The 7,605-nt window shown below is 42.2% G+C and overlaps 1 non-coding gene across 1 annotated transcript; it reads right to left on the bottom strand.

Annotated features, from left to right (window-relative positions):
* Positions 1 to 5,963: 5,963 nt before the first annotated feature.
* On the bottom strand, positions 5,964 to 6,070 carry LOC142162539 (small nucleolar RNA R71). Its single transcript, XR_012693789.1, has one exon. It is a non-coding gene; the product is annotated as a small nucleolar RNA R71 (small nucleolar RNA).
* Positions 6,071 to 7,605: the final 1,535 nt, after the last annotated feature.

The following is a 7,605-nucleotide window of genomic DNA, read 5'->3' as shown; positions in this document are numbered from 1 at the left end:
GAAAGTGGTTAGTCAATAAACAAGCAAGGTCTTCGAGTGGAAATCAAAGTGATCATGGGAAGTGAAGGAGCAATCGCCCTCAAAGTCAAGGCCACAAACCAACCACCATATTTTAAAAAACTGACAAAATTTTTCTTTGATTGAAACAGGGGCAGGAAATTTTGTTTGTTTCGGAGAAACCCTCCGTAAGGAAAGGCAAACACCAGATAGGTTTGACCATAAATTCTCATGACCCTCCTGAAAAATGGGACCTAGCTTAAAATTCAAAACAATCATGAGTAGCGAAATCTAGCATAAATGTACCCCAAAGGAATATAAGTTGGTTTCAAAGTTTGCATATTTAAGATAGGATTCAATTAGAAGTCTTCAGGACCCTCCTAAATAATGAGACCTAGCTTTAAGATTTCCATTAGATAACATGATGTAGCGTAAGTTCTGTTGTAGGGTAGTATAGTTCAGCCGTACAATTGTCACTCTTAAGATAAGACTTGATTTTTGATTTTCAGGACCTTCCTGGATAATGGGGTGTAGTTTTAAGACACTCTTAGATAACAAGATTTAGCAGAAGTCACACCTTTAGAAGATATAATTTAGATTTAAAACCATCGTTTAATTAAGAGTTGTCAGGACCCTCCTGGATAATGGGATCAAGATTTTAAATTCTTAGTAATATTTAGTAACATGATTCAGTTTAACACTCATAGATGTGCCCAACTACCAAACTGGTGTAGAAAATTTTCTTTGTTTTGTCTATTTTGTTGAAATCAGGCACCCACCTGGAGAGCACGGGAATACAATTCAAGTTCAGCATCAGGCGCCCACCTGGAGAGCAAAGGAATATAGTTCAAGTTCGGAAATCAGATGCCCACATGGAGAGCACGGGAATACAATTCAAGTTCAGCAATCAGGCGCCCATCTGGAGAGCACGGGAATACAGTTCAAGTTTTGGCAATCAGGCACCCACCTGGAGAGCACGGGAATACAGTTCAAGTTCAACAATCAGGCGCCCACCTAGAGAGCACGGGAATACAGTTTGGCAATCAGACGCCCACCTGGAGAGCACGGGAATACAGTTCAAGTTCAACAATCAGGCGCCCACCTGGAGAGCACGAGAATACAGTTCAAGTTTTGGCAATCAGGTGACAACCTGGAGAGCACGAGAATACAGTTCAAGTTTAGTAATCAGGCGCCCACCTGGAGAGCACGAGAATGCAGTTCAAGTTTTGGCAATCAGGCACCCCCCTGGAGAGCACGGGAATACAGTTCAAGTTCAGCAATCAGGCGCCCACCTGGAGAGCACGGGAATACAGTTCAAGTTCAGCAATCAGGCGCCCACCTGGAGAGCACGGGAATACAGTTCAAGTTTTGGCAATCAGATGCCCACCTGGAGAGAACGGGAATACAATTCATATTCATCAATCAAGCGCTCACCTGGAAAGCACGGGAATACAGTTCAAGTGCGGCAATCAGGCGCCCCCTAGAGAGCACGGGAATACAGTTCAAGTTCAGCAATCAGGCGCCCACCTGGAGAGCACGGGAATATAGTTCAAGTTTTGGCAATCAGGAGCCCACCTGGAGAATAAAGCAACTCAAAGTGTGCTTTCCACGAGAATACAGTTCAAGTTTTGGCAATCAGGTGACAACCTGGAGAGCACGGGAATACAATTCAAGTTTAGTAATCAGGCGCCCACCTGGAGAGCACGAGAATGCAGTTCAAGTTTTGGCAATCAGACACCTACCTGGAGAGCACGGGAATACAGTTCAAGTTCAGCAATCAGGCGCCCACCTGGAGAGCACGGGAATACAGTTCAAGTTTTGGCAATCAGGTGCCCACCTGGAGAGCACGGGAATACAGTTCAAGTTCATCAATCAGGCGCCCACCTGGAGAGCACGGGAATACAGTTCAAGTGCGGCAATCAGGCGCCCACCTAGAGAGCACGGGAATACAGTTCAAGTTCAGCAATCAGGCGCCCACCTGGAGAGCACAGGAATATAGTTCAAGTTTTGGCAATCAAGAGCCCACTTGGAGAACAAAGCAACTCAAAGTGTTGGTAATCAGGAGCCCACTTGAAGAACAAAGCAGCAATCCAAGCGTTGATAATCAGGAGTCCACCTGAAGAACAAAGCAATTCAAGTTTAGCAATCAGGCGCCCACCTGAAGAAAAGGGAAGCATCTCAGATTACAATTCAAGTCAGCAACAAAAGAAGCTCGCGGCAAGAATGCGAGTCAACAGTCCGAGATGATCAACGGAAGTTAGTCACAACCTAGAATAAAAAAAAGAAAAAGAAAAAGGCATGAAGTGAATCCAAATGCAGAAGTAGAGAAAGATGTAAGCTTCTCAAGACATGGCTGAGGTCACAAGAACTAAATGTCCGGTGTTGATCCGAAAAGCTGAAGAAGAATGAACTAGCACCTGCAGCTAACAAGCGCCAAGGTTTAAATCTAAAGTCTGCATGAAGAACCATTCAAGACTCAAGATCAAGCTTCAGAATACTTATAGATAGGAATCTTGTAACTCATAGTTGACAGGCTTAGTTAGTCTTTTTCATTTCTTTTGATTTTGATGTAATAACAGGACCGCGGACCGGAACCTCGACGGAATGGCACCTCGATCGGCTCTCCACCTCGGCACTCTATCATTGTTCTCACTTTTGAACTACACTGACCTAATTCCTTTATAGCCAAGATATGTAGGCAACCTCAGAAGCAAGGTTCGATCAAATCTTTCAAAAATGCTTCCCACGGAGTATTCAAACGGGCAAAAATCGCTCGTATCTGCTCACTTTATCTTTGCACGAAAACCCTTCAGGTTTCTGAGCAAAGAGGGGCAGCTGTGAGCACGTGATTTTTGCCCTACATGAAAATAACTCCTAAAAAATAGATCAATTTTTTTTTTTATCAATTTTAGGAATTTTTCTTTGTTTATTTGCATTTCATGCATTTTTAACATTTTTAAATCATAAAAAAATTCCTAAAAATTGTCATTTTTACATATTTATCTTTTAGTCTTTAAAATTAGCATTTTTCTTTAGTTTTAAGTTAATTATTTATTTTAATGTTAAAATAAATAAAGAATTTTAATCTCTACAAAGATAGATTGATTTAGGATTTTAATTAATTAAAGAAAGAAAAGAAAACAAAAAAGAAAAGGAAATTGAAAAGCTTCGTCTTAAATTCGAAAATGAGCCATGTAATGAGTGAGCCCAAATCTTTCAATACCCATTCTTCACTCAAACTAGCCCATCTCCTTACCCAGCCCAAGAAAAAACAAGACTTGACCCAAATAACCCTCTGACCCCCCCCCCCCCCATTTCCCCACTTATAATTCTAACCTAGACCTATATACACTAAAAGAGAGAGACACTCGATAGATTAGAGGATTCGCCGTTTTACATGCTGAGCTTGGTCATCTTCCTCGAGGAGCAAAAAACGAAGGACCTGGACTTGACTCTTGGATCTTCTTCGATTTCCATATCCAAAATAGGCAGCGGCTGGACATCAAAGGACCAGACTCCATGAGCTTCTTCTTCATGAAGCTCAACCTAAAACCCTAGACCATTCAGCACCCCTTATGGTCTTCTTCCTCATCAAAATAAAACCCTAGGAATTCAGCAACCTCCAATCAGCTGCACACGCACACACGAAGCCAACCCAGGATCTTTGTTAACGAACACCCAAGAACGCACAGAGAACAGCCATGTCTGTCGACCCTAGCTTTTCTTCATCGTTGGAAAAAAACCAACAGATCCCTGAATAACCAAGGCCATGACTTTTGCTGCAGCACCTAGCTTTTGCTTCTATACCTCCTTCCCCTTCTATCTCTTTTGAAGACCATCGACGCCACCAGAGACAGATCCGTCAAGGAACCCGACGGTTGACGGAACCTTGCTTCTTTCCTCCTCTTTCTCTGGTGATTTTGTTATTATCTAAGGCAAAAACTGAACGAGGTCTCTTGAGGTTGTGTTCATATGTCTGTTCGTGAGTTTTGATAATAGGTGAATTGGACTATAATTAGGCCCTAAAGAACCACCTTCTTGTATAGATTTTGTGGTAAAAAGTGATAACAAAATGCTCTGATTAGTGCTTTGCAGGCTATATACAATAAAAGAAGTCTATGGAGTACTTTTGGGATCAATTATGGAGAAAAAGAGGCCAACCGTACATTTTCCGCTAAGTGCACCACGCGAAGGAAGCAAAAACCAGAACTGGAGATGGACTGCTGCGGTCCCGGTGTAACCGCGGTCGGACCGCGGCAGAAGGCTGTTGCGGATTTTGAGAGTCTAGTTGGCCGCAGTCCTAGCGTAACTGCGGTAGGACCGCGATAGGAAGCGAAATATTGAGGGACTGAAGTGCAAAACACGGGATTTTTAGCCCAAAACCCTATATTAAACAATAGAACTCGTCCAAGGGAGGCATGTAATGTTTTAGAAAGTACTTTGGCAAGGGAAACAAGTGTGAGAGATCACCCAAAGCACCATATTTTCTTCTTCTCTTTATTTTTCTTGCAATTTTGATCATGAATATTTTCATAGTTTATTTACCCATTGTTATGAGTAGCTAAATCTTTTGTCTAGGGTTTTGATGGAACATATTGAAGGATGAACTTCTTGAGTATGTTAATATAGTTTTCCAGTTTAATCTCTATTTGTTCAACTACGTATTTGTTGTAGTTAATTGACAGGATCCACAATTAGATGTGCCTATTTAGTATGCATAACTCGGGAGAGAGTGCATATTTAGGTAATTATTGAACAACATTACTCCCAAAGTATAAGAGGGATCTATAACTGCGGGTTTAAAGGCGGGATTAAGGATAACAAAGTCTTGGGTGCAATCTAAAGTGAACTGTAATAAACAAAGCCAGCTAGCGTATCTCGGGAGAGTGCGTCTAGTAAATTATCGTGATTACTCGGGAGAGATTCACGGTAAAAAGAGTGTTCATGGTTTAAAGATATGTGTTGGTAAATCTATATGAAACATAAACAGAAGGGATTCCATCAATAGGGGAAATCACTACCTTAGAACCTTCTCATTATTGTTCACAACTTAAGCTTATTTAGTTTACAACTGTTTATTGACTTTCAATCTTAGTTATTAAATATACCATCAACTGTTATTCACAACGTTTGGGGAAGTTGATTCTAAATAATTTAGCAAGTCCAACGAAAGTAATTGATAGGTTAATTCTCTGTGGATTCGACTCTGGGCATAAATACTCAGGTTATATTTGCAACGTCCGCATTGTCCTTTTATAAGGCATAGTTGGACGTGATCAAATTTTGGCGCCGTTGCCGGGGAATTAACGGTGTTATCAATTACAATTGAAAGAAGTACAAAAATTCTTATTGTAGTCATTTTTTCTCTATACCCAATTTTTACATTGAAATTTTAACGTTTGTTGACTTGGTTGCACAGGTGCATGCCTAGAAACGCATCGAGATCTGGTCAAGTATTTGAAGCATTATCAGATCCCGAGAAAGTTTTCAAGGCCTTGAATCGGGCTAATCGGAAAAACAAACAACAACCAACAACTGCACAATTCGAAACAGTCATGGGGGATCACGAGGAAAACCCAGCGGTACCAATAGTGTCAGAGGCTGCTCTCTATGACTGGGCACAACCCGCAGCTGAAAATCTGTCCACAGCCATTGTAGTTCCGCAGATACAGGCTGAGTCATTCCAAATTACGAATAACATGCTGCACTTGTTGCAGAACAAGGGACTATTTTTGGGGTCGCAAGTCGAAGATCCTCAGCAGCACTTGAAGAACTTCCTCTCTATCAGCAAAACCCAAAGGCAACCCAACGTAACTCCTGAAGCAATCAAGTTGTTATTGTTTCCATTCTCAGTGACAGGAGCTGCCCAGACTTGGCTAAACTCACTTCCCATAAATTCTATAACAACTTGGGATGAGTTAGTCAGGCAATTCCATAACAAGTTCCACCCACCCAATAAGACTGCTCAACAAATTGATGAAATTTTGAGTTTTAAACAGAGACCAATGGAGACACTGCATGAAACATGGGAGCGCTTTAAAGGGATGCTGGTTATATGCCCGCACCATGGTATTCCAGATCTGATGTTGGGGCAACGGTTTTGCATGGGATTGTCAGATAGCGTGAAGAACATTGTTGATGCTTCAGCTGGTGGAGCATTTTTGAGCAAAACATGGATAGAAGGCCAGAGTCTACTTGACAAGATGGCATAAAATTCGGGATGGACAACCAGGAATGCACCTATCACTCTAGTGGTTCACTCAGTGCCCTTAGATCCATCCAACTCTATGGCTGAAAATATGGCCACCTTATTGACACAGATGAGCATACTCACCAAAAAGGTGGAAGAGTCAGGGAAGAAGCAGCAGGTACACATCATAGATACTACCAATGGGGGCTTGTGCGCATCTTGCATTAGTCAGCCAATCAGTAACCAATGGAATGCAGAACATGATCATCACCACTACCCTGAAGACATAAATTATTGGTCTAATTATGGAGGCCAGAGACAGGGTGGTCAGAATTGGGGCCAGCAAAATTAGCAATACAGGCCAGTCCATCCACATGGAAACATGGGAGGTATAAGACCCCCTAACAATATGGAACCTTACCCAAGTCCACATGGATATAATAATCAGAATCAGTAGCAGGGGTATCACCCTCCTCAGCAGCAGCATGGTGGAAGGCAGGAAGATGGGTTTGCTAGACTTGAGGCAATGATGCAGCAGGTTATTGGGTCTAATGCAAAGATTAATGAGAGAGTGGATGCACATGATGCAACAATCAAGAATATTGAAGTGCAGGTGGGCCAAATTTCTATGTCTCTGAACAATCATCCTCATGGGACACTACCAGCAGACACCCAGATAAATCCAAAAGATCAAGGCCCAAACAGTTGATGGCGGTAAGTCTACGTAATGGCAGAGATCTGGATGTAGAGCAAGAGAGGGCTCGAGAAACTAGACAAGATGAGACACTTATATCAATGCCCATTGAGCTGGATGAGTTAACGAAACTGACGGAGGTGCCAGTCTAGCCTGCCCAGGAAGAAAATAGCATCCAGAATGCGACCGAGAAAGAAGCTTAGACAGTCCAGGAACCAGTAGTTGATGTAGCAGCTGATAAGGATCAATCCCAGTTGATTGGGAAGAAGATACCTCATGCACCTTTCCCTCAGAGGCTCGCTAAGTATCAAAAGGAGGAACAATACAAGAAGTTCTTCGAAATGCTAAAACAAATCCAGGTAAACATACCATTGATTGAAGATTTGAAGTAGATGCCTAGGTATGCAAAAATGATGAAGGACTTGATGTCCCGAAAGTTTGATTTCCAAGACTTGGCCACAGTTACTCTTACTCAGACATGTAGTGCAGTGGTGACTAGACCAATTGCAGAAAAGCTGTCTGACCCAGGGAGCTTTACAATTCCATGCACTATTGGTAATTTTGCTTTTGCTAAAGCACTGTGTGATCTAGGGGCCAGCATCAATCTTATGCCCCTGGCGATTTATAAGAGGCTGGGCATTGGAAGAGCTAGACTCACCTCTATGTTGTTGTGGCTGACAGGATAGTGAAACGACCCTCTGGTATACTGGATGATGTGCTAGTT

This window comes from Nicotiana tabacum, chromosome 7 (assembly GCF_000715075.1).
Source record: "Nicotiana tabacum cultivar K326 chromosome 7, ASM71507v2, whole genome shotgun sequence".
Taxonomy (NCBI): domain Eukaryota; kingdom Viridiplantae; phylum Streptophyta; class Magnoliopsida; order Solanales; family Solanaceae; genus Nicotiana; species Nicotiana tabacum.
This window is presented reverse-complemented; position numbering and strand designations above follow the sequence as displayed.